This window comes from Dromaius novaehollandiae, chromosome 2 (genome assembly GCF_036370855.1).
Source record: "Dromaius novaehollandiae isolate bDroNov1 chromosome 2, bDroNov1.hap1, whole genome shotgun sequence".
Lineage (NCBI taxonomy): Eukaryota > Metazoa > Chordata > Aves > Casuariiformes > Dromaiidae > Dromaius > Dromaius novaehollandiae.
In genome coordinates this window covers 71,230,176-71,257,769 of record NC_088099.1, presented here as the reverse complement: position 1 = coordinate 71,257,769, position 27,594 = coordinate 71,230,176, and the positions used below count along the sequence as shown (strand labels likewise).

At 37.0% G+C, this 27,594-nt stretch overlaps 1 long non-coding RNA gene across 1 annotated transcript; it reads left to right on the top strand.

Annotated features, from left to right (window-relative positions):
- Positions 1-1,292: 1,292 nt before the first annotated feature.
- Positions 1,293-27,352, top strand: LOC135327511 (uncharacterized). Its single transcript, XR_010387731.1, has 3 exons — positions 1,293-1,383; positions 13,074-13,280; positions 22,732-27,352. It is a non-coding gene; the product is annotated as an uncharacterized LOC135327511 (long non-coding RNA).
- The last annotated feature ends 242 nt before the right edge of the window (positions 27,353-27,594 follow it).

The window sequence follows — 27,594 nt, the reverse complement described above, 5'->3', positions numbered from 1 at the left end:
TGACCAGGGGACAGGTAATGGTTTGGAAGACATGGACTCTGCTTGTGGCTCTGTTACTGGTTTGCTGGCTTAACCAGTTTCTGTTCCTCAGTCGTCCTCTTTGTAAACTGGGACAATAGCATTGATCTTTGTACTACTGTGTCCCAGTATCTGCAGATGAAAATATAGAGCTAAGGTTTGTGTTATGTTTTGTATGAATTGGGACGAGTGTGCATGAAGCAAAAATGGCCAACTGTGAACTAAGGTATGGTGCAGAAAAGAGTGATAGATGAGAAGAATGGAAACGAATGAAGGACAACACTTGATGCGATAGGCAAGGAAATGGAGAAAGCCATTAAGTAAGGGGTACTCATCAGTATGGCAATATCAGTGTAGCACTGATTCCCTGACCAGGGAAAAATACTGATAGCTCTGGGGTAATGATGTCTGGCAGCCAATTGGCAGGAAAAACAGCAGATCTGTAGAACCATCTAGTGATAAAATAAAAACTGTGAGATTGTAGCAATGGCATGGATTTTGTACACTTTTCTAAAGCTTATTAATAGTAGTTAACAGATTGAACTCTTATATGCTTATATTTACCATTATGACCTGCTTTCACTAATGAAGCTTTTACATCTGTAAACAGCTGATGACTGAGTTTAATACGCAGTATCAGTGCTTCAAAATTTTTAAATTTTCCATCTTTGGTAACCATACTGTGCATAGTCAATTCACATGTTCAGTTTATAATAGTTCTGTAGAAAAGATGAGTGCCAGAAAAGGCAAATGCATTTGACAGCTGATATCAGGTCAGAACTGAGCTCTTTGGTGCTTACAGAGCATCTAGCAGTTGTGCTAAGTAGGTTCAAATACCAAACACTAGCCAGCAATACAGTAGGACATACTGCTTGTTATGCCTTTCTTTGCATGGTAGTTGTGAGAAATTATTAATTTTTTAAGGGGAAAAAGGAGGTAGAAGAGTCTGCACGTGTGCCTGATGACACATGCCTGTTTGTGCCTAATTCTTTGGAAAAATTGCTTAAGAACTGTTCAGCCATGTTCAAATATGCTGCCAAAGTCAATGGGACCATTCCAAAAGTGCTGGTTATGTGAGGTAAAAGTGCTTGAGGCAGCTTCAGCTTAAGCATTTTTGTATATTTGCTTGATTTATTTGGAGAGCAGATAATCTGATGGTTTTGGCAGGCCCGTTTCTGAGTATTACTGACAGCATACCTTGGATGGCTCACAATTGGGGTTGGGTTTGACTAAGTGTCTAGAACATTGTTGTACACAGGCACACAGCACGGATCAACTGAGGGTGCTGAAAATATGTTCAGGCACTACAGATATTCAAGTCAAATTCCATTTTTAAGATAGCGATAATCCAGAGACGGAAGAGAGGTATGTAAATGCATGTATTTCTTGTCCTTTCATTATTTTATGCATTCCCAGGAAGAATCTAGAAAAATGTGGAATGAGTTGATTCCAATCTTGAAATGGTCAATATGCAATATTTGAAGACAATCTGAAAGTAAGTTAAAAAGAACAGCAGTATCAAGTACCAGACATTGCTGTCTATGTGTCTCTGGAAATAGTAGCTAGGTAAGAAAACCAGCCTAGGCAAATATAGTTTGCATTTGTATCTGTGAGGCTAACCGAGCCTGTTTAGATGGTTCGAGTAACTGGAAAAAGTTGCTCGGTAAAACCTGGCCACATTCATCTTAATTGTTTGCTCTTCCAGCCATTGTTTTGGCAGTGTGGTTTGGTTATGGCTTCTACCCATTGCAGACGAAGAAAGACTCTTTCAGCAGAGACTAAAAGATGTTTAGAATTGAAAGAAACCCAGTGTTTGCTTAAACTTTGAACTTTAATATAGGCCAAGAAGGGAGAAGAGCTTGGTCCTGATCCCATGAGAGTGAGTGTGAACAGGACTAGACATAAAAAATACTTTGCTTCTCGTATTTCTCTTAATCAACAAGTTTGAAATAAGAAAGTCCCATATATAAGGAAGGCTGTTCTGGGTGTGGTTTGGTTTCCAACCTGGTGGTTAAAAAACACCTCCAGCAAGCTTTACTGCCCTTGCTTTTGGGAGCTGCAATGTCAGTGCTTGGCTTAGCAGGCATTTCCTTTGCCCAGGACTTCTGATTGCCTGAGGCTCAGACCTGGAACGCCTCACAAGCTGGCCCAGGCTCCCTTCACCTTGGCTCTTCTTGCAGTTGGCTGATATTCCCGTGGCAGGAATATCCCTGAGGCAAAGCAGGGTGATGATACAAGTTCACCTCGTTTACTGGAATGTCATTTGTACCATCCAGTGTTTTTTGCATTGTAATTATTTCCTGGGGATAATTGCATGCTTTTTGGACTTTCTTTTGTGCTCCCATGCTCAGTGCAAAAAGGGCCAGAGGGCACTGCCGAACTGTTCCCAAGGAGAACAGCAACGTCTACGAGTCACTTTGACATTACTGTTATTTATAAATCCCAGACAGAAAAAAATAAGGGGCCAGATACTGCCTGACCATCTATTTGGGGTAGGGAGCTGGTCTGACAGTCCTTCCCCTGATAGTGCTAGGTCTGCACTAATCATGTGCTTTGGTGAGAAAATTGGGACTGCGTACTTCTCCACAAGTAAACGTGTTGGGGATGTGTCAAAGTGGTAAAAAACAAGCATAACTGTCAGTGTCTCTTTACATGTGTCAGCCAGTAAAGCTATCCAAAAGGAGAACTAAGTAACCTGTAATCTCTAAAGAAGTGAGGGCATGTGCTGTTTCATCTAGAGCAAGTCTGGGGTTCAAGGGAAGAGCTTTGAATCACAATTCTTAGATGGTGCTGCTCTCTGGTGCCGAAGCTAAGTACCACCATTTTCTCCCATCTCTCTCTAGCTATAAAATAAAGTTCTTGAGATATTATTAATTATTCATTCTTTTTGTTATCTATTGTGAGTAATAGACTATGGCAAAATAGCATTAGTATGCCCAAATATTTCCCAGCTTTAAAGAAAATTTAAGTGCCTGCCCTCTAAGAAAGAAATGCAATATGGATATAGAACATTCAAAACTCGGCTACCTTGAAGAGGTAAAAGAAACACCCATTTTGCAGGGTAAGCAAAGCATCTTACATGCTTTGCAAAACTAGACAGTAAAGCACAGCTAGCTATGGTGCCTAAGAACTAACAACATTTATTAGTAGTAGCTTTTCTAAGTGTTATTTTTACATACTAAATTGAATAATTGTTCTTAGTTTCAAGAAGTTACTGATTCATTTATCTCAGTTCAATTCTTACTAAATAACTCTGCTACTAACTATTTAATATGAACTACCAAAAATTACATGGAGAATGATTCTTTTACGGTTCCTAAAATATTAAAGTTATTAATTCAGAATAATTTACTTGCCTTGCTGAAAGACTCCTCATTTAAGGGTAATCACTACATATTAAAACCCAACAGAGCCAGACACACAGAACTTGCCACAACACTATAAAGCTTCACCATCAGATATATTGTGAAACTTGCATTATAACCTGATGAGTAAGCAATGGAGACTTCAGCTTAATTGTGTGTTAGCAGTAGAAAGTTACTTCCGTATTGAGAAACTTCAATACAGCTATGTCATTTACCTTCTTTTTTGCTCCTTGAGGGAAGCTGGTATAAACCTTTTCTAGAGTTCCAAAATGCAGTGGCAGATTTTGTGAGGAATTATTTCTTCCCTTTTAAAGAACAGTCTTTAACCACATACAAGGAAACTCAGCTTTCTGTTTGGTTCCATTTGCAGTTTTATCCTTTCCAAATTTATATGTTAATTTTATGTGAAGAATTTGTAAGTTCATTCCTGGAATCTATACAGTCTAATCTTAGTTTTGGCCCATAAAACTGTTTAGGACTTTTCTATAAATTAGTTCAATGGGTGAGTTTTCGGGCGGTTAACTTCTAACACTATTTTTATGGGATCGGGGACGGAAGCGGCTAAAAAGAAAAGGCGATACAAGAAAACTTTTGAAAATGCTGGGGAAACAAAGAGAGATTTTGGAGGAGCATAGAGAAATACAACAGGGGGGAAATTTTATTCCTTGCAGGGTGAAGCAGTTCATTTTCACTTTGGAGCCTGTGAAATACATATAGATGTGTGGAAGTTCATCCATAAGCCCTTACTACCTGTTTGCAGACATGCAACTCATAATGTCATGCCCAAATCATTTCTGATTTAGTAACCACAGAATGTGACAGAGACCAAGCACCCTGTTCTGTGAAGAGTACATTGTACATTGAATTAAATGGGACTTAAAAGTACATATCTATGCACGTCGTTTAGCAGGGCCTGGATTTTACTCCTGGCTTCAAAATGGTTGAGAACTACAGTCTTCCCTTTGGCAGGTGGTGGGCCAATATGTATGTTTCAGACCTCCTGGGCAAAGTTCAAGCTATTTTTTTACTACGCACTTTAATAAAATGCAGGCAAGGTAACAAAAACTGGACCTGTGTAAGACTGACTAAAAACACAGCAAGAGAAACTACCAGGAAACCCAGCCACCTTTCTGACATACTGCTGTTTTAGAATAATCCATTCACTGTATCCAAAATGGTATTATAATTTAAAGGCAGTCACATATGGAAGATGTTAACAGCTTCCATTGCTTCGTTCCACTCGGTAGACGCACCCACTGAACCCATACAAGGTCCATTACAAAGTAGGTGATTTGTGAAAAGTTTTCATGCTTCTGGTTCTTATAAAAACTTGTATACAACCAGTGTTTGGGTTCCATTTTGTGTTTGTTTCTACAGAGCAAGCATTGTATTTTACAGAAAATCCGATTCTAGTGTTACTCCTAATACGTCCTGACATTAGTAGGTGGAGCTCTCTCAATTAAAGTCTATTTATTCATTAGTACTATCTGCATGACAAAATGAAAGCTTATTTCTAATACAGAATATTTACATGATCTTTATCACTTGTAACTATTACTGAAAAACAATAAATTAGGAATATACTTTCAAAATAACACCTGGAACAGAACTCCCTCTATAAACTTGTTTAACCTTTTATTTGTTAGTGACAGATTGGAATTTATTATTTTGAAAGTCTTGGAGCACCTGGTCTGTGATTTTATCAGATTTATAAGAAATGCCTTGGAGGCGAGTGTGGGGGAATGGTTAGAACAAGAACTACAATTCTTTAAAAGGTGCCTTTTATCTTAAAAACAAATTTAGTTTGAAAACTCAGAGCACTCTAGACTGCAATTCATTTTGACAAATCAGTTCTTAAGGTGTTAGTTATATTGCAGTTAAATAAACCTAACATCTCTGCTGGCTTTCTAAGAGTAACCTCTCACCCTAGGATATCTGATTAAGAGATAATTGTAGATGGAAAAATACACTAAGTATTTGTTCCATTTTTCTCTTCTCTGAGATGGTTGCTAATATAATACTTCCTGCACCGAGAACATGATGACGAGTAGGTAACAGTACATTTAAAATGATGGATAATTTAAAGCAGTTGAATAGAGACTTATCCAGAATCTATGTTTTAAGCAAATATATTATGGACTTGTCCCAGTAACTTTTCTGTTATCTCAGATCTGAACTGTGGCACTTACAGATACAAAAGAGGGATAGTTTAAAACCCTCCCTGCTTTTCTGACACAAACACAACAATGTGAGTATCAAAGCAACTTTTTTCCTTGGCAAGCATTTAATGTATCTAAGAACTGATTTCTCTCAGATGTGATGCCTGCACCATGACTGGCCGCAATTCTGCAAGTCTCCAGCTTCTGTATCTTCATCAGTGGGACTGCTTGCATCTGTGTAAAGGAAAGGATGCCAGCTCAGGATTGGGGCCTGCAAAGCTGGTCTATCTGCTAAATGAAACTGTTTTACCATTTGTCTGGTTCGTTAGTCATACTTTATCAAAGCTAAGCTTGAGTGGTCACTTTCATCTGAAATTTTTTTTACTGTTAAGAACTGCCTGACTTCAAAATTGGACTATAGCTGTTATTAATGCAGCTGGAGACACACTATTTTTGTGCTAACTTAGATATTAGCCTTGCTCCTTAGCATTTCTAAAATTAAGCTGGCATGAAAGTCCAAGAAAGCAAAGCAGCACTAAACTCAAGGTCAGCATAAAGCATTCAGATCACTCCACAAAGGAAAAAAGGGAAGAGTCATATAATTTAAGAACACATTTCCGTGTCTGCAAAAAAGCAAGTGCACAATCTGGGTAGCAAAGGAAAGATGGATTTTTGCTCTAGTGCAGATCAACTAATTTTGTTTTCTTTCCCATCTGTCCTCCATGTGAGTCTGTCCACATGAAAAATCCCGCTTGGTGAAGCCCCACAGGGATGGCATTCATATCACAGCAAATGCTGGGACCATTCATCACTTTGGTGCCTGGGATAATTTTACAATAACCTTGGCAGGCATACTTCTACGAAAGACAATTTTCAGCTCTAGGCCTGAAACCAGATTAGATATTGTTGTTTAATCACCAACATAGTCATATTCCCAATGCTCTTCAGTGAAGTTTCTTTGCGCTGCATATTTGTTCGTTTCAGTATTACACTTTGGATGCTTAATGGTCTGCCTATAAACTTCTCTGAGATGTTCTAGTATTAATTTTGGACAAAAACAAAAGGGGTAAAATTCATGTGACGTAATTAGTCAAACTGTGATTGAGCTGATATTAGAGTTTGTCAAATATTTAAAGTTCCTGACCTTCATAAACAGTATAAAGGACAAAAAGTACAGGTTCGGAGTAATCTCACCCAGAATAGGTGAGTAACAATGGAGCTTTCAAAGGAAAGTTCACATATGTCTGCGTGACAATGAGATTTATGATTAGTCTGAGTTGTTCACTTCAAAGTATTTTTAAGGATGAGTATTGTAAAATAGAGCAAGGCAGAGTGATTTTCACATTTTGAAGAAAGAAAAATTATCACGGAAAATTATCCACAAAATCAGAATGGAAAAACGAACTAAAGTCATTCAAATTTGTTTTCGGTTTAAAACTGATGGCATACAGATATTTCTAGAATAGGAGAGTAATGGTAAAATGAGGTAAAGTTCTTACGTTGTGTTATTTGTCTCTACTTGGTTTCGTAATAACCTGCTGCTATTAATGTCTGGTGTTCCCTAAGGTTGTTGAAAACTGTGATCAGACTCTAATGAGAACAGGATCAGGGCCCCTGTAAGTGCACTAGAAGCCTCTTTCAGACTTTTTATTTTAACCAGAGGCAGGAAAAAATCTCTACCTTTTTCAAAAGTCATTGAGTAATAAGTGTGAAAGAAATGTAGACTAGAAGCATTTGTATTTTCAAAGCATAGTTTTGAGTACCACTGTGCAAAGTTTTCACTATGAAATTTGTAACCATTAAAAACATGCTAGCCATGGCTAGCACTCCCTATTTTTTGAAACATTAAGGAAACCATGGCCCATTCTTGCTGAATGTAAGCTGATTTATGCAAGTGAAGACAATTGGTTCTCTGTAAGCAATCATCAAATTCAAAGTGAAACTCCAGAGCTTTGAACCAACATGACCCGAAGCAGAAACTAACATTCATACCAACCCTTGCAAGGCAAAATTGCTGAGTTCGGAAGAAATATCAGCAATGGCTGATATATCTAAATACTCAGGAAAAAAATGGTTTCATGAGTATCACCAAAACAAACTCATTATTTTTAATTTATGAAATTAAAAATGGTTGTTTGGCACCCTCCCATCCCTAGAAAAAATTCCATATTTTAGAATGTTTTGTGAGAAATACAGTAATAAACAGATACTCATTTTTCCTAGGCAACAGGATCTAAATATTGACTAGAATGCATGTATGCTAGTATTTGCTCACAGGAGTATAACAGAGGGTATGCAGGAATGCAAATATTCCTTCTAATGAACATGTGTGGTAACAAGCAGATTAATTTCTGTGTGTGAATCCCATTAGATTTTTTTTCAAAACTAAATATGGAGCCACATCTTCAAGTATTGGAAACTCAGTGATGTTCAGTCTGATCCGTGGAAAATAGTCTGGTCAGACAAAGTTAGTATTACTCTTCAGAGGGGTTATAAATTTGCTTACAGAGAGGCCTCTGTAGGTGTATCATCTGAGACACATGTATACAAGGCTAACCATTCTGATAAAGGATAGGGTCACTCCTTGCTCCTGTGGACCAAATGTATTATACCTGCCAGGTCTTGTGTTTCTTCCGCATATCGCTGTGTGCCACTGTCCCATCTCTCTGTTTCTTAGATGCTCCATTTCAGGAGGTTTTTATCATCCTTGCAGCTGCATGAATGGCACTTCTCCTGTTTCCCACCATTCCTCCATTCCCACTGTTTTTGCTTCTTTTCTCTCTGTCTGAGAAAAACCATTCAGGGTGTCAACATAGTAGCCTCTGCTGAGATGAAGGGCTCATTTGAGCTCACAGGATTTTTTTTTTTTTTTTTAACAGTTAGAAAGCTCTAATGGACCTTGATTTCCATAGCCAAAAATTAATTTTGTGGGAAATCACTGGAGTAAAGCAACTGGATTAAAACCAGACTGACTGAATTTAAAATAAAACAGCTAAAAGGAGTCATCGCTGTATGCAGTCATTTGCAACAGATCCCAGAGTTTTCTGTTACAGTCTATCCTTTCCAAAGGTTTGGAAGGAATATAGAAAATCTTCACTAATAAGGTTCACACATGGTGCAAAGGTTGTACATGTGAAGTGCTCATACAGGGAGCAATCTAGACTTCTCAATAAACTGCACATCAGAAAACAAGAGATATTGTAGGTGGGAACACAGGATTGACAGAACCTTTTTAATGACTGAGCTGAGCCACATATAAGTATCTCCTGCACTTCTTCACAAGTCTTTCTAGCTCTAGGAAGCAGCTTTAGGGTGACTGTGATCTATAAATTGTTTTCCAACTTTTTAGCTGCTTCCAGTTGAGCTGCTACCATTCCTACTTGTTAGAATGCAGGTGTAGTGAGTTGTCTTGCTACTCTGTACAGACACTGGGAAGAGTTTGGAATCACTACTGCTAAATGTTGTTGGTGCTTCTCCGCCTCCTTCTGGGGGAAACCAAATTACTTTCTGCATTGTAAAAGAATTATGCTGTGCCCTGTCACATTAGTCATGTCAGGACTTTGTAGACTTGTTTTCTAACAAATCATCCCTTCATGCCTCCTCACCAACCTTGTACCAAAGTATTAGCACCTGACCACTGTGGCGAGCTTCAGTGGTCCAAAATCAAGAGGCTGGCATAAAATTCATGAAATTGTAGAATTACAATGTCTATTTCTGTAAAACTAGAGTGTGTATGGCAGGAACAAGGAGAGAGAAGGTGGTGTCTTCTATCTCTGGCAGCACATGAGTATTGCTCCAAGGCCATGGGCTCCTGAGTGATTGAGTAATGCCATTCAGAGCACTGTTTATTTTCTCAGGGGAGGGGACTGGCTGTAAAAAAGTTGAGAACCACTATCCTGTAAATGTTGAGTTCTGTATTATAAGAAATTTGGCAACCGTCCCCATTTGGTTGCAAAGAATTTTAGCAAAATGAAATAACTGGAATTTGAAGCCAAATAAAATCAAATCTGAAATAGGATGCGTATTTTTACCAGTGGTCGTAATTATTTATTGGAACCACCTGTCAAAGGTTGTGGTAGATTTCCTAACACCTGAAATCTTTCAACAAAGGCTTAGTTATGTTAGTGCTTATCTCTTGTTCAGCCAAAGGTTATGAGCAGCGCTATGCAGAAAATCAGATTAGAAACTCATGATGGGCCCTTATGGCCATAAAGGTACATGGAAGTCAGTGGCACCAGTCTACAAGAATCAGTGATTTTGTTCAAGGCTGAAACTTCTAAAGGCAGGTTTCTGTCTCCTGTTCTGAGTGATGGATGCAGTTCAATTGATGTGACTTCAATAGCTTCAGTGGAAGTGCAGGATTTGATACAAGGACGTTTCAGATCTCTCTGTTTCTACAGAAGCATGATTGCCACTTAATCACAAGGTTTTTTACCTTGAGAAGTTTGTTACCACAAGTATTTATTGTAAGGGGCAAGCATTTTTCTCTTGAGAAGAAAGAAGAAAAAGAAAAAAAAAGGGGGGGGGGGAAGAAGTGCATTTTGAAATTATAAATGCAGCTGACTGGTTTCACTCTGCTCAATAGAGAAATCTGTTTTAAAATGATATATATATCTGATTCAGTAACCAAAAATAAATACCTGATTCCTAGTAATCAAGCCCAAATTCCCTGGCTAAAGATGCTGAAGAACTCTGAGAACAGCTTTGTTTGCAAAGGGGTGAGGATACCTCACTCTCTTTCTTTCAAGTTGCTGTACACCATACTGGGTAGAATCCCACAACTTTACAGGTGGAGCCACATTGCAGCTAGTGACACAGATAGATGACATATTTATTAGCTTGTCAAAGCTTCCTCTGTTTATGGAAGACTCACCCAGCTAAACAAAACAGTCTGCTTCCCATTGGCTAATTGAGCTGGCCCCTGTTGAGAGTCTCAGCAAAGTGCTTGATGAGGCATAAAATGATGATTAATTAATTTACTGCTCAGTTGATCATCAAACTGAGAGGTTTATGATTCTCACAGCGGTCAACACTCTCACTTCAATATGCAACAGCATGAGCAGCCTTCACTGTGGCCTGCTGCTGCCTTTGCTATGACCTGAGATATGGTGGCTTAACTCAGGGGAAATGGAAAAAAAAATAAGGGAAAAGTTTCAAAAGGGATATACTCATCAGCCTCTTTCAGAGAGGCTTGTGAGTGCCAGAATGCTTCTCACAAAGGGGCTTTTCATATCTCAGCATTAATCAAAGCTAATTTGCTGGACATTATTTTGGTTCAATGGACTACAGAAGAAATCCCTTAAAAATAACAGTTTCTTCTCTGATAACGTGGCTAAACATCAGAATTAGAATGAAGTTGTATAGAGATAAGGCTACACAGTTACAGTTATAGGTGTGGGGTTCTCTCATTCTTTCTCTTTTTTTTTTTAATCTTGCAGTTGAATTTTAGTCATTTAAAACTCCTCAAAACCTTAAAAAATTAGGCTGAGGATGTGAAGATTTAACAAGATGTATTCTGTGTATGGTGGGCACCACATTTGAAAACACTATTCAAAAAGCACATTATTACTTGTGCATGCACTTGCATATGAGCAAGTGTTTTGCATATGTTTTTTAAGTGCAAACTTTTAAATATTTGCATTATGGTAATACTCTGACTAACTCCTCTCTGAAATTTTAATGTGGTGTCCAGCATGTATTTACTATGTGAATACAGCTAAATTCTGCTTAGTTTCAGTCATTTAATTTCAGAATAACACCAGGTGAATGAATATACATATAAGAAAGTAATTAAATCCAGTTGTCAGACTGTCAGACAGTATATTTTCTACCAGCTACTTGGTCCAAATTTTCATGTCGGCTGTGTGGCAGGTCATACTCATTAGCCCAAGGACATGTATACACCAACACATACATATTTAGAAAATAACTTTTCTTACTTTTCTTTAAGACTGTCACCAGAGTTACCAGATGAACTGGAATATACTAGAAAAGATTCTCTAAATGTCTACATACCTGAGTATCTGGGCGGAAAATAAATGATTTGCATGTATAATCAGACAGGAGGGAGGGTCAGTTGGCAAATTAAACTTTTCACCAAATATGTATAACCTCAGCTTAGATGGGTTTATGGCTAGGAAGAACCCAGACAGAAAATGAAGCTGTTTAATATAACTACAGTCACCTTATTTGCATCAAAAGAACAATGAGAACAATATGCAAGAACAAAACAGAATTGAGATAGTACAGTCAATAGGTCCTTTGTTTCTGACCTACATTTGTTTTTTGATTCGTTCTTTAAGAAGCTTAGTCTGGCTTAGGTAAACAGGGGAAAATTGTCTCTTCCCAGCAAAGTAATGCATATAAACCTGAGTTTGCATATTTACACAGAACGTGCTATAATACAAGAAGAGAGCTCAGAAAGAAACAGTAGAAAACCAATAAATTCTGATAGAGGAATTTAATGACAAGAAAAAAAAGGGATGAAAAACAGTGCGTAAAGTAGGATGAAATATCAAGATGTTCCAAAAACACATGCTCTGGTCAAGAAATGGAGTATAACATGTCTCAAAGGGCAATGTAAATCACTAGATAATACGGTCCCATTCAAATAAAATGATTTTTCTCGTACTTCAAATGCAACATATCTATCTTTGGAAGAAGGTGTATCAGCCATACTTACAGGTAAGAAATGATTTTCAAACTGTTGAGGAGCAACAATGGACAAATATTTGGTGTGAACATCAGTGACTTGACGCGACGGAGTAGGCTGATATTTACTCTCTGGTGTGTAAACAGGGAACAGTTATTAAGCATTTGAGGTTTTTCTAACCTCTAAAAATGGGACTGTTACACAGGTCTTATAAAAAGGCGTTCTGAAAATAAATTTCTGAGCCATGTTCCAGCCAATGAGATAGACTTACTGTCACCTGATACTAGCTGTATGCTGCTTGTTGCTTTCAGATTTGTTAAAGTGCCACTGAATCCATCTTAGAGGTGTGATTACAATATTTACCAACTTGACCACAAAAGAATATAGGCACCAGAGAAGGCAGAAGTTAATTGCTGACTCTGTCATGGTCAGATATTGATTGTTGGGTAGCTATATTTCTTTTGGGCATCTTTTATTCTAGTTTTATTTTATCACTGTCATGAAAAGATAATCACACAATGGAAGCTCTGCAGCTCAGTCTGCTGTGGACATTTTAGGGGTAAAAACTTGCTCATCTCTAGTCTCCCTGATTTTTTCCCCACTGTTCTTAAGTATTGTCACAATGTAAAATTCATTGTTCTGTTATCATGCCTGCTTTCTCTCAGATTTTTTTTTATGATCCCCTTTTGAGGATCTGTGCAAGGATGCATAGTGCTTCACTTTTATAGCTTAATAAAATGTAATGGCAACCCGCCCCCCCCCCCCAAAAAAAAATAGCTAATCTGGTTGACTACCTTTGAAACATAGGCTGTAGAATTTCACCTGGTTATCCCTGCACTAAGCAGAATAATGTGTATTTGACTACACTGTATCTTCCAGATGGATATCTAGTTTTGATTTGAAGACATCAAAGGCCACTTCCCTGACAGTTTTGAAAACATCAAAGAGCACTCAGCTTGTGGAAGATAAAAGAAAAAGGAGCTAATTGCCTGGATGCTAAAGGGAAATTTTCAGCAAATATTTTGGTCCTATTCTGGCTTTTAAAAATCTGGCTTACTAAAAAGACTGCAAACCATTATTACATGAGTAAGTAAAATTGGCTTTCTTTTTTTAGATCTGGGCCTCATATGGTACACAAACAAGTCTGGTGGGGAGGAATTTTTTAAAAAGCAGAAAAAAAATAAGATCCACCATTGTCTACCACTAGCAATTTTTGTAAAGGACAGGCTGAAGCAGAAGAAAGTGATCTGGGTCACTGTGAATGTTGAATGTATTGAACCTTCTTAGTTAAGTTGTAAGCTAGGAAAATTGAACAATAAATTGGAGGGAAGGGAAGGGAAGGAAAGGGAAAGAAAGGGAAGGGAGAGGAAGGGGAGGGGAGGGGAGAGGAGGGGAGGGGAGGGGAGGGGGAGTCAGTGAGTGAGGGAGGGATCTATAACATTTTCAATTATAAGTTTCCTAATGTAGTAGCATACCAGTCCACAGGAGATGCCAGCAGATGATGCTGATTCTTTAGAACCAGATCTTGAGAACTGGTGCTCTGCAGGGCACTGGATACTCTGTTTTCTGAGCCAACTGCTGCTTTAGCATCTATTCCAGCTTCCACTGCTGAAATAAAAAGTATGATACTGTGGAATCAGCCTAAAAATCTGATGGATGGTCCCATACCAATCTCAAAACTGTATTACAGCTGAAAGCCAAGCTCAGGATACATATGTTGACATAGTTTAAGATGTTATAAACATACATGCTTTTAAATTAATATTTCCTTAAAAACAATGGTTGAAATGAAAAGGTTATACATAATATGAAGCTCAAAATGTTGAAGTTTCAGAAATTTCAGAGATTAAAATTTAAGATTATGCTGCTCTTACGTGCCATAATAGTCATGGGTAAAAAGGTGTTCTGGTTAGCTGAACTTAGTCTTTATTGGTAGGAAGTCCAGCCATAGTTCAGCCATCTCAGTGGGAATTAAAGAACAGCTCTCTTCCCTTCACACTCTTTCATAGCAAAAACAACATTAAAATAATCTACTTCTACTAAGAAGTGTGGTTTGTATAATATTCCATCTTTTTATTTTACCTTTTTAGATCACACATTATACTTTCCTACTTACATGTGAAAATGAATAATAAGAAAACATTTCTTAGGGATTTAATTAGTTAGTAACATGGTAGAGCAGACATGCTGCATGCATAAAGATATAAATTGTGGCTAAATTAAGTCTTTGCATCCTATCTTTGGCCTTTTTTGAGAGCATTCAGTTTTGCACTTCGATAATCATCCAGAACATTTATTTGGTTCTAGGACTAAAGTGTCCCTAAGACCTATACATACTTCAGTAGTAGCTTACAACCTTTTGGCTGGTGTGGACATAGGGACTCTCTGATATCTTAGCAGTGCTTGAAATCAAGAGTTTTGAAACGAGACCAGACTACAGTGTTGAAAGTATTCTCAAAAGTGTGGAAAGCAGAATCAAGAATATTAAAAAAAATGAAATACATTTCACAGAATGAGAAGAAACAGTGCTTCAGACAAAATGAGGAAAAGGTTTCCTGCCTGCATGTCTGAAAAGAGTGTGAAATACTTTTCTTAAAGTCTTGTCTCATAGATTGACCCTGATGAACTATTACTCACTGCAGCAGTTAGGAAATAGATTAAAATGAATGAAGGCTTTGCTTGGTTTTGCCCAGATACTTGTGAGATTTTATCCCCATGGAATGTGACTTGCTTAGCAAGGAAAGACTCATGACAGTTAATTTAATAATTTACCCTAATGGTCTGGTGATAGTTCACATTATTTGCAAACATCCTTCTGTTAATTGCATTCTTCTGGCAGTAGGTTCAGCAGTGGACCCTGGACAGCTCCTGCCAGAGCAAACTGCCTTGTGACCTTTCCTATGCTACGTTCATATGATATAGCCACATGGGCTTTGTGAAACCACGATTTTTGTCAGATAGCATTAACAACTGACAGATTTGCCATTGAACATCCTGTTAAAATATGGCATTTAATTTGTTGAAAAAAATCTTTCTCATTCACTGAACTGAACTACCAGTCTTTAAGAAAGTTAGCCTCCTATTAAATGGTCTGTTAAAGCTCCCACTAGAAGAAGTGGGAAGGGAAGCAGAAAACATACCTTACAGTCTAGCTTGGGAAGCATTGTAGTTAAATCCGCAAGGGCATAGCATGCATCTTCTGGGGAAGGAATGAGTAGAATGGACAAAATGAAGTTGCAGGGGAAAAGAATGATTACTATTATAAATAATTTATTTGATGTGGATCTGAAAGAAAGACAGATTGGTGTGAGAAGTGATCCAGCTTAGCATTTAGAAAACAACACAGTTTGCTATGTATTTATGATCTGATTTACTGAATCTTGAACATTCCTTCCAATCCTTGTAATAACATTAAATCAGTCAGAAATCATTTCATGAAAATAAAATCACTGTGCAAAAGATGGTGTAAAATTAAATAAAAATACAAAATCTAGTAATTGAAATAGATAGATTTTAGGTCATCAGCTTATATGTCTACTTGCTCTGAGTGACATTTCATTCTACACAGATTTCCCTGATCTAAATCACTTCTTATTCAATTTCAGTAAGATTATCAGAATGGGAATGGTATATTTCAAAGGAGATGGCAAGATGACTTCATCAATTTCTTTTCATTTTTTTATCAAACAATACCAGTCTTTGGACCAGGACCCCACTTACAAAGGCACAATGCAGTACAAAACAATATTTTTGTCCCACCAAATTTACAGTACAAGGAGAGCTGGCAGTAGTTATTCTGTTTCTGCATCCATAACAGAAGATATATGGTAGCTAAAATATAACACGAGATCTTACCAGTCATGGATGCAAAGCTGGTTTAATATAAAAACTGCTGCTTTAACTAATGAGCATTTTATTGTGATATATCATGACTGGTACCTTCCCAGTTAAAATGCTTGACTTTTTTTTATCATCCACCTGCCACTTCAAGCAGTTTTTTTGTTTGTTTCTTTTGTAGTCCTATGGCTACTTACCTATTTAACACCTATGTTTCTCAACCAAAATTTCCTAGGCATAAAGCTGAAAATTGTTCTTGTTTTATGCAAACATGCTATCAGTGTTTGCATACACCAAAATCCATTTATTAGCAGCAGCAGTAGAAAATATTTAAAATATATATCTAATTTTATTTAATTTCAGGGAAAAAAATCAAGTTCCCTTACAATACCAGAATAGGTATTACCTAAATTCTTATATGTAGCTCTGAAAGAACATCTCTATTTTCTAACATCGGACCAAAAGCCATGCACTTTGAAACATTCCTCAAAGGTAAGAAGTTAGTTCCTAGTATCATAACATGCCCTCAAGCTTAAATTTTGCTTTGGATTTTTGTTTCTCTTTGTCTCACACTTTCTTAATTTTTTTTTTAACCACAGCTAAAACTAAAACCATTGCAATTTTGGTAACGTCATTCACTTTGGGAAGTGCCTTTGGTGACATTTACCAAATCTAGACTTCTGTACATATCATATTGTAAATGATTATGAACATTAAACCAACTGCTATGAGTTCAGTTACGTACTGGGCTGGATTACTGTGTTTTTTTTTTTTTTTTTAAGAAGACAGAAACTATGATATAAACTTTAAAGATCAAAATATTACATATGAGCTTAGCACTTGCTTATAATACTTTCTTCCACCATAAGTGTTTATTTGTTGTTGTATGGCTTTTCAGTAATGCATCCAAATAGGGGGTGGTGGAGGCCTTATTGATCCTAGAAAAGATTTATCAGGTACCAAAATTCTCCTCTATCTCAAAATTATTTTTATCTGAATATACTTTGGGCAAACAATCACCATAAGATTCAGCAAAGTGGGTAGCACTGCATGAAGTAGAGCTTGGCTATGTTCAACTATCAGAGGCACTGATTCTTTTGTAGAAATAAGTCTTAAATGGTTTATCAAAGCCGATAAAATAAGAAAACAAATAACACTGTAAATTGAAAAGAATAAGTGTAGTGTTTAATGACCACTTACTGGCCAGTAACCTGCAACTAATGTAACTATAGATTTTTATTTGGGCTATTCACAGCTCTAAAAAGCAGTCATTTGAAGCTGTGCAGAAAATAGGGTGAAGTGATGGTTAACAGAAATGCATTTTGTTAAAAACTAAATTAAATAAGTCTAAATTGGAAGTAGATGAAAAAGTCTTCTTGGTTTAATATACCATTGGCTGTTCATACTATTCAGCCTTGATGGCCCTTTTACGTGTAGCATGAGGAGGTCAAATTTTGAGTGCTTTTTTTTTTCCTATTTCATGCATTTCTACCAGAAATCACATTTTAGCTTGCTACTTCTTACAGATAACTTGTAAGCTAGCAATACATTATAATGAGTATGCAGCCAACCTCTAAAGCCAGCCCTCAGTAAAAACTGTGTGTTGCAAAGTGTACACACTTTATGTGGGACTAAATTGGACAAACTGTACTTACACTGGGTGCTATCTCACTATAGATGTGGGTTTGGGTTTTTTGTTGTTGTTGTTTAAATAAGAGGTATGTGGAACTCAGTGCTTCCTGTCATATATGTTAGAGTCTGAAGAAATCTTTTCTGGTATAATTTATGCCAGAATTCACTGCACGTAAGAATCTCAAGATTTAGATACAGGAAAGGTCTATTAGCATGCATAGTCTCAGCATGGCTTTTCCAATGTGACATAAACCATTGAGCAAAAACCCAAGACATATTATGTATTTACCAGATAAAGCAGCATTATTTTTAATTGTCCAGGTAATAAACTTGATTCAGACATTGTAAAGCTGAAGAATTCTCTATTATAAATTTATAATCTCATGTAGATGTGCAAGCCATGAAGCAAAACAAAAATGCTTCATATGTTTTATCCAAATATCTGTGTAACAGATGTGATATAAGATAATAAATACCTATAGGTGACAATGCAGTAGTGCTCTGGCAAAGAAGCTACATGTTGAATCAAGTGGTAGCTTTAATGCACTTTAAATTTAATTTATTTCAGCTGACTTTAAGTAAAATGCTTATTAGTCAGCAATGAAAAACAAAACCTGAAGTCAGAGACTTCAAACAGTCGTTTTTTTTTACATTAGTTACAAACAAATATTGTTTGATAGTAAGACCCAGATCCAGAAAAAGAATTTTGTCCCCAGAACAAGTCTGGCCCATGAAGGAAATACACAGCCTTGAGTAAAGCATTTGAGATTTCACCCCGGTGGAAGAGAAGATTTTCTTTTTCCCATTCCCATTTACTTTCTAGGCACATTATTACTGTGTGGAGTGCTTGTGTGAGCCTGCCAGATATGTTTGGCTGACACACCAACCATCCTTGGGCCTAGAGGGCTCTGGCATACCTAGAGGGGCATGGTCTGGAGGATGTTTTCCCACTAAACTTTCAACACTGCAATATGGAAAGCAGCTTGTTTTTTTCAAATCATATAAACTCAGTCTTTGCTATGTGAAAGAAGAGTTAGGCATAGCTAATGACATCCCCCCCCCCCCCCAAAAAAAAAAAGATAGAAATGGAAGTATGTGCTGAATATGTAGAAGCAGAGTGCCTCAGCCAGCAGATGGGAAAATCAAGTTATGACTTACCAGTAACAGAATAATTGATTTGGGAACCTTTCTTTGGACTCCTGGGACCTGCAGTTTGGATCTTGCTCTGTTGATATATGGAAAAACTTCTTACTCCTCACTGACATTTTGAAGCAAAAATGATGTAAGACAGGCAAAGCACTGCTCTGAATTCCCTTGTTAGTTGTCTTACTCTACGTATTCAGAGATAAATATTAATGTGTTCATATAGTACATTAGGCTATAGACAGGATACTTTTTTATTCCATACTGACTCCATAAAGGTGTCATAATGTCACCTTAAGTACCTTTAAAAATGCTAGAAGCCTTAGGATCTGGATATACCATAATTTTAAAAGTGAGGTTTGTTGTCAAGTAGTGCTGGCATTGCTTAGGAAGAAGCAATAAACACCTGAACTACATCAGCTCTGGAGAAGAGCTTGAGGAATCACAATGTGAACCAGAAGTCCTGGGATGCATTGCCACTGCACCTTTTAGAAGAAAGATGATCAATACTGTAGCTTTCCCTACTGTCACTACAGTAGCTTGTTTGCATTTTATGAGGGTGAAGAATGAGGCAGGATTTCAAAAGTACTTGCAAAGTTTGACTCCCAGTTCCCACTTATGCCACGAAGTAGAAAAAGAGGAGTAAGTGCTTTTGAAATTCCCACAAGACACTTATCTGCCTTTGAAAATCTTATCCATAGAAACCAGAAACAAGTAAAGAAATGGTCTGCAAACTCCAGTAAATAGTTCCGTTTTTAAAATATACCAGTGTTTTAATAAACTTATTACTTTTTTTTCTTTTTTCATTCAATAGAGCACAGCTTAACTGACAGAATAATGCACTAATGCTATATTTGTACACTTCCAGTTCAGTGCTGGTTTTCATTTAAAAATTGCTTAGCATAAATCCTGGAGGGAGGGAGAAGAAGAAAGGATCATCTAATCACTAAAAAATGAGCCATTCATCATTCTTAATACAATAAATGCAAAAGTTAAAATCAAAAAAAAAATTTTTAAGCTATATAACCACATGAACAAAATTTACTGACATAGTTAACCAAAGGAATGTTACATTTTGCATGAAGGCTATATTTGATGTGGAAGCAGAATGTTCTAAAGGAAAAATAATCTGACAAGAATGCATCTTTCTTTGAGGAAAAAAAATCAAAATAGAGGAATACAAAGCAAGAGGGAATTCAAACAATCTTATATGCAGTCTGATTTAAAGCACTGTGAAAGCTGGCAATGTCTTTCATTGCCCATCCATTTTCACTGCTTGGTCTCTTAGGTACAGGTCCCCTAAAAAGAGGAAACAGAGAACTGCCCAAGTTATTCCTCCATGCTATCTGATCTGGCATGTCCATCACAGGGAATGCGGCTTAATGCACACCTCTAAAAACTGGTGTGGTAGGCACAGTCCTCTTTGTCCAGAGGGCCATGCAGGAGACCTGCAGAAGGACTTTGGTGTCTAAATCCTATTTAACTGCCTTTGGGGCTAGCTAACTTCAAACTCAGCATGTTCTGGGGGTATGTTCCAAGATACATTGTATCAGGAATGGTAAGTCAGGTATCCCCTTTCTGGATAAAGGTTTTGCCCATAAGGTTACAGAGTCATTCATTTTCTCCCTCCAGCTCTACTAATTTTGAATTGTCTATACAACTATAGTTTCCACTAGCACCATGACAGAATGACACCCCAGTAGCATATAATCACAGTTTTCACTTGAGAAATCTGAATTATGAGTAGAAAAGGGCTTTGGCAGACACTGACACTGAAAACATACGAATGTTTTGACTGTTGTTGACTTGTTGCATAGCAAGAGAGGACCACCACTTTTACACCCATAAAGCCTTGTGTATGGGCTTTCTTACATGGTTAAGCATGTAAAAATATTCTGGACAGTGATTTCTGACATATCTTTCCCAGAGAAGAGTTATATTTAAGTTGTAAGGCAAACAGATATGACTCAATTATTTATAGTCTGATCTCCTACATTACATGCTCTCTATTCAGTATCTAGTATAGCCAGCTTCTGATGCAGGGGGAAGGTGGAAAAAAATTTCTATGAATAACTCTCCTCCTCAGAAACCATATTCTATTAAGGAGAGAAATATTTTCCTGGTCCCACAGGTAAAGCAGTGAAATGTCATTATAAATCTACTCTTGGTGTGTATCCAAGGCCCAGAGAATGATCTTCTCCTTTAAGCATATCCTGTATTCCTATTTCCAGGCACGTTAGCCTACATTTAGCTGTAATTTCCCTGAGTAATCCAGAGTCATCTCTTGCCTTGGTGTTTGCAAGTAGCTAGTTTAAGCAGCTTCTCAGAGAATATGCGAGGGTTCGGGGATCCTGTTCCTAGGTACACTATTTCTCCAGCTTTTACCAAATCAAGAATGCAAGGAGTTGGATTCCACAAGGTAGCTAGATATTTGGCATCCTCAGTGCCACAACACATAAACTCTTTATTGTACTAATGCCATGTACCTCCCAGAGCTCTCCTCAAGTTGGTGAAGCCTTGGGTAATTCCCCTCAGAGCCACATCCACTGGACACAACTAACCTGTAAGGCAGAGAGCTGGGATCAATCTAATAACCTTTTAATGAAATAGTCTTTTTAATGCACAGGCTGTTTTCTTGGGGTATTTTCCTGCTGTTACATCTTATTTGACAGTAATACCTGCACTGACAAAGGGAGCTTTCAAGAAATAGAAAGAACAAACAGCTTTTAAAATTAAATACATGCAGATAGAAATGACATAGGGAAACTTAAACTCAAGGTGAGCTTCAAGACAACAGGGGGTGGAAGGTGGAGGAAATGGAAGCCATGAGCAATGGCAGTGATTGAAGAAGGGAAACCAAAAGGAATCACAGGGCACAGACTCCTACACATGCTTCTCTGCAAGGCTCCATGGAGCAGGTGTTGGCCTGCCCCCTCCCCACCGGCCCTCCTCGGCAATATGAAACCATCACTGCTTTTGTATAGCTTGTCCTTTAAAGATTTGAAAGGGCAGAAATCCAACATCTCGGCACCATCCATACTTGTGCAGATGATGGAGGTGCAGGAAATATAGACTTTGCTAGCTTTGTAAACATAATGTGAGAGCAACAGTAAACCATAGTTTGTAAGGGCTTAACTTCCTTTTAAAGCATGGTGATACACAACTGCGAGTATAAACCTATTCTGCTATGTCTATAAGGTCACAAAGGAGTCAGTCCAATAGCATCCTCACTCAGACAAAACTTCCTCAAGAGACTTATTCGCACTAACATATAGACATTTTTATAATACTGTTACCCAAAGCGTGCACTTAAATATTCAGAATAATAAGGAATATTCAAGATAAAGTTTATTCTAATTCTTAAAATACTGAAGGTAAGTTCAGAACTATTTGATTTCTAAAAGTGCTTCACATGACTTTCCTGCTTAATGACTGCAGTCAACAATTACTGACCACAACAGAATGGTGTTGCCAAAGTACCATAGTACCATAAATCATAAAGGCTTTCTTACCTTTAACAGTACATCTCTCTTAAAAATATATACATATATATATATATATATATATATATATATATATAACAAACCAGCTTTGCAGCATATTCCAGAGATTTGTAAAGTCCATAATGGAAAGCTGCCATAATTCAAAAGTAAGCAAACCTACAGATAAGGAAGACGCCCTAGTAAAGAGAATATCCTGGTAATGCTTTGTTTTCCCTTGTTTTCCAAAAAGAATTCTACCTCAAATACCTTCAAAGAACAAACCTAATGTAATGTAACATACAGAGAGAACTCCTTTCTCAGATAGTCCAAACCAAGCCACTTAGGACTTTATAGGTCAGCTATGTCTTCAATTCCACCAGGGAATTAAGCAGCAGTCAGTATGGATCTCTGCACTACATTCTCTATTTGCATTTTCTTTTCAGAAAGACACAGCAGCAATTTCATCTTGTTGAACATTATTAAGGTGAAAATTTATCAAAACATGCAATCAAAATAAGGATATTGATCACAGATTTATCCAAAGCAATCTTTCCTCAAGATCCCAGCTGGGCAAGATTTAATTTCTACACCAGTGACTCTTCTGCTCCTATGATGTCACGGTCTGATAATCAATACCTTGCTATTTTGACATACTAGAAACATTATATTTTAGAGTGGAGAGAAAGTATTTTGCTGATGTTTAAATATTTATATAGTTTTTTGAATGTTTTGATTTTTTAAAATTGTTTCCTGAAAAAAATTTTGTGTGTGTGTGTTTGTGTGAATATATTTGCATTTAGAAGGACAGAAGTATAATAAAATATATTAGAGTGTATGAAAAAATATCCACCTTTTTATACAAGCTAGCCTAACACAACACATTATAAACTGTGATATGTTTATTACTGTAAAGTATATTATTATTTGTGAAGTCTGCACTTTTTTTTTTGTTTTTACTCTCTTCAAAGGAAAATATTTTGTAACTGAGGATGATATGAAAAAATCCTTAACCTTAGTTGTGATAGCTGGCTCATCCACAAGGACTGAACCTATCATTTCTGGATCTAAACAAGTGAGTTCTTATGCTTGAGAACACAGCCTTACTAACTAGGTAGGTTCAGGCTCTATTTTATATAAGTATGCCCCAGAGAGAGACAAAGAGAATTATTGCATGAGCTGCCTGGCACAACTCTCAGATGGCAAAAATGCAGCTGGGATAAAGCATTTCCAAAATGTCTAAATAATCATAGAAGCATTAATGTACCATATACCTTATATCTATTAGAAATACTGCTCTCCACTTTACAAACATGCTTTGTGTATCCTTTATATACAGATATTTACACTTATGCCAGTGTACATGTACATAGGTATATACTTATGAAGATGTAGCTCTTGCCATGAGGTGAGAAGTATGTTTGCCTTCTGCCAACACTTCAGCACATAAATTAACTTACAAGAATGTTTAGTAAAGCAGCAACACACGGGAGTACTGCTGAATATCAAAGCTGGGTTCTTAATTGCAGTTATGCAGCTTGATAACCTGATTCTAACTTTTACGTATGCACAGTTAAATAACAGCAGGATCACTCCATCCTCAGCCAGTCTGGTCAGCTGCCCAGAGATGCTTGATCAGGGGCTGGTGTGTTCAGAGCACTTTCCAACACCGTTTCATTGGTTGTGAGCTACTCGCACACAAGGCAGAGGATTGACAGCATTGTTTTTGCTCAGTAACATCAAAAAATTTGGTACAGGGCGGGGTAACCTGTATCCTGGCATGAAGGGATGGTTATGCTTCAGATATTTGATGTCAACAAAAGAGAAACTTCAAAAAAATGAATGGTATTTAAATAAAAATTAGAAAAGACAAGCAAATTGGCAGAATGCTACAGAAGGATTATTACTGCTGGAGACTGAAAATCTAATACAGAGAACAACCCCAGGAGGTGGCACAAAAGCCAATACGAACCTCCCAGACATTTTGTGTGGCAAGACAGAGGCCATGCACACCGCATTCACAGCAAAACTGAGCAGAAATCAGTTTTTCTAATAACTAACCCTGGAAATTAGTCACAAGGTTATCCTTGTCATTTTGCTGTAGAGACCTATTAAAATATGTTGAACCAATTACTTGAGTAGACATTGGTTCTTAATAAGTGACTGAAAACACCAGGTCAAAGAGAAAGAGACTGACCCATTTGTGAATTATGAGGAGGCTGGCATCCAAAAGACTTTGGAGGGAATAATTATGAAACATCTATCATTTCATCATAACAGTCTGCCTTCAATCAAAGCATGTTGTAAATAGAAGTGTTCAGAAATTATCAAAGGAAACAAAGTTTTGTCAAAAAATGCTACTTCACCCAGGCCGAAGTCTTTCATTTAAAGCATCTTGGGTTCAATGTGGCTTTACCAAACTCAAGGAAGAGTTCAAAGAGAACTTTGCCTGGATTCCTGCAGAGTCTGCCTGGGCTACCGACATTGGAAACAGCCACGCCAGGTCAGGTCAAAACCAAACTAGAAGGAAACTTCCAGTAAACTTGGAATCCCAGTTTTGGTCCACCTTTGCTTATGAGGTATTTTTACTGCTATTTAAAAAAGAAAACTTTGTATCTAACAGCTAGAGCTCAGGAGGGTGTTTTTTATAGAACAGATCTTTATCTTCAAGAACAACAACATAAACTATTTAAGATTGAAAGAATGTGATTAAAAATGCACATTGTTGTTCAGTTATAGCCTCTAAGCAGGCAGTGAATTTGAAATGAATTCATTTACAAGTGACTTTTTAGGAATATATGAAATCAATATATCTAACAAAAATAAAGTTCCTAATGGTACAGATTCCTTACACCACTTAATTTGCTGTAATGTTTGGTGACTTTTGAAAACAAATGTCAGACATGGTCTTCATTACTGAAGTGTAAAGTGAAAATATATGTGCATTTGTGCATAAAACATAAGCAAAGTAGTTAAACTCAAATATGTACATGGACAGTGTCTAATCAAGAGGAAAAAAAGTCTAAAAGCTCAAAAGATACTTATGCATATCTTAGTTTCTTTAGAATGATTTCAGGTACCTCTTGTTGCCATTAATAAGTGGCTTAAGGTTGTAATATGTGTGGATTATATGTATAATATACATAAATATTCATATTTAAGTATCCAAATTACTAGGTGGATTTTCAGAAATACAGAGCACCTGGTAATGATACAAATATGCAAGTAGGTGGAGAATAACATTATAAATATTTTGTTTTGCACTGAGGTGAACTAGTAAACTTATCAAGCAAAGATTATTTACATATCTTGTTCTCATATTTCCTTCCTCGCATCATGATGGCATAGCACATTAGCATTAACATATGCAGACAGATTGTATACTCTGAGGTGTACACACACGGATTAATGTATTAGCATTATTGTCCTGTACAAGATATTTAACTCAGCACTATCTTTAAAGCTCACAATAGTTTTTAAGTAATTTTTGAAACCCAGATTTGTTTCTGAGCCCTTCTGTCTGTACTAAAAATAGGAAAAGCTGTGTTTTTCTTATCAACTTATTTTAAAGAAGAATCCTATTGAAAACTAAACTCATTTCAGTTACATGCTGAAGTGATTGTGCTAAAGGGTCTTACTGTATAAATGGAGCACACAAGCCAAAAACAATACAAATGTTTAGCTGCTGGCTTTAGCCAGTCTCTTTCAGTGCAAATCATAATTGCTTTAGGACTTTCTGAATCCACTTTTGAATTCAAAGCTTCAGACAAATAATTGGATTTCCTGAAAACATGCTGAGCTATGTTGCTCTCCCTGTCTTGCTTTATGTCCTCAGGGCTCCAGCCTCTGCTTTGTATCAGGCTGCACCTAGTAGGCTAATTGGAGGGATGGGTAGATCACTATGCATTAACATGTCCATCTGTATTAAATAAAATCTCCTCAACAGTCTTTATCATCTTCAACAGAATTATCGCTTTACAGTTGAAGAAACAGTAAATCAAAGAAAAATCGCTATGTAATTTACCAATGGCTCAGGTGCCTTAGCCCACAGACCTATGATCCAAGCCAATTATATTCTAGCTGACTTATTTTTACAGTACTTTGACATTGTATACTCACTTCATGTGTCTCACTGACTGTAGGGCAGCTCTAAATATGCTCTGGGCTATCCGCCTAGATGTTTCTTGCTCTAGGTGAAGTACAGTTGAAATACTGTTGAGTTTGATCTACAAGACTTGTAAATATATAATATCAAAGATTAAACCCTTCAGTTTCCCAGTGTTGTGCCAGGTGTACAAAAGATATCATATTAATAAATTAGGTGTTACTTTTTTATTGTTGTTATTTAACATTAATAGAATGTAATAAGCTGGTGACCTTTCTTTTCCAATTGTGTGGAAGAGGAATAATCAAGCTTAAGTGGCTACTGAGGCAAGAAACCTTCACATTGCCTACAAAATCTCTAGAGTCAGGTATGAACCAGAGAGTTCTCCTGGCATAACTGTGTTTTCTGAGAGTACGAAAAATTCATTCCTTCTCACTGACCTCACCGTGTCTGAAAAAATAAGACCCAACAGTGTGAGGACACAATACTGCTTTAAGAGAGCTTTGGATGTCTTTGCTCAAGTCTTTCATGGGAATGGCATGATGACCCCCATGACAGGAAACTTTTTCATGTTTCTCAACACTAATCTGACGATACTTTTCACCCTCTTGCTATTTGCAACCCCTTTTGGCACCATTGCTATTTTTTCTTTACCTCTTTTCTCTACCTCCATCCCAAGCACAGCAATACTTGCCTGATTTTGGAGTTAACTGTCTGGACTTAACTGTGAACAACTTGTCTTTGCAGTCCCTGCCAGTTAACTTATAGGTTTTGACTTACAATTCTGGTTCTTTGAGTGCTCATTCACTGAACTACTTTCAAGAAACATATTGCATTTCTTATATTTCTTTTTCTGCACACGTTTGAGTGTCAATATCTGCTTCTTTTCAATGAATTATTGATTTTTTAAAGTATATTAGTGTTAATTATAGTCTGAACTTATCATGGTGTCACAATAAATGATTCAATACCATCTTAATTCTTTGCTTGTTCTTGGCTTTTGATTTTTTTTATCAGTTGACTGCATTGCCAAGTAGTTGCTATGTTCTTGGATTCTATTATTTTGTACTTACTGCCAACAGAGGCCATTCTGTGTAGCAAAAGGAGAAAGGCTGCCAATACTGCAAAGAAGTATGTGTTAAAATATCACTATGGAGAAGCATACCTACATGATCATCTTTTCCATTTCTTGCTGTTCTGATCT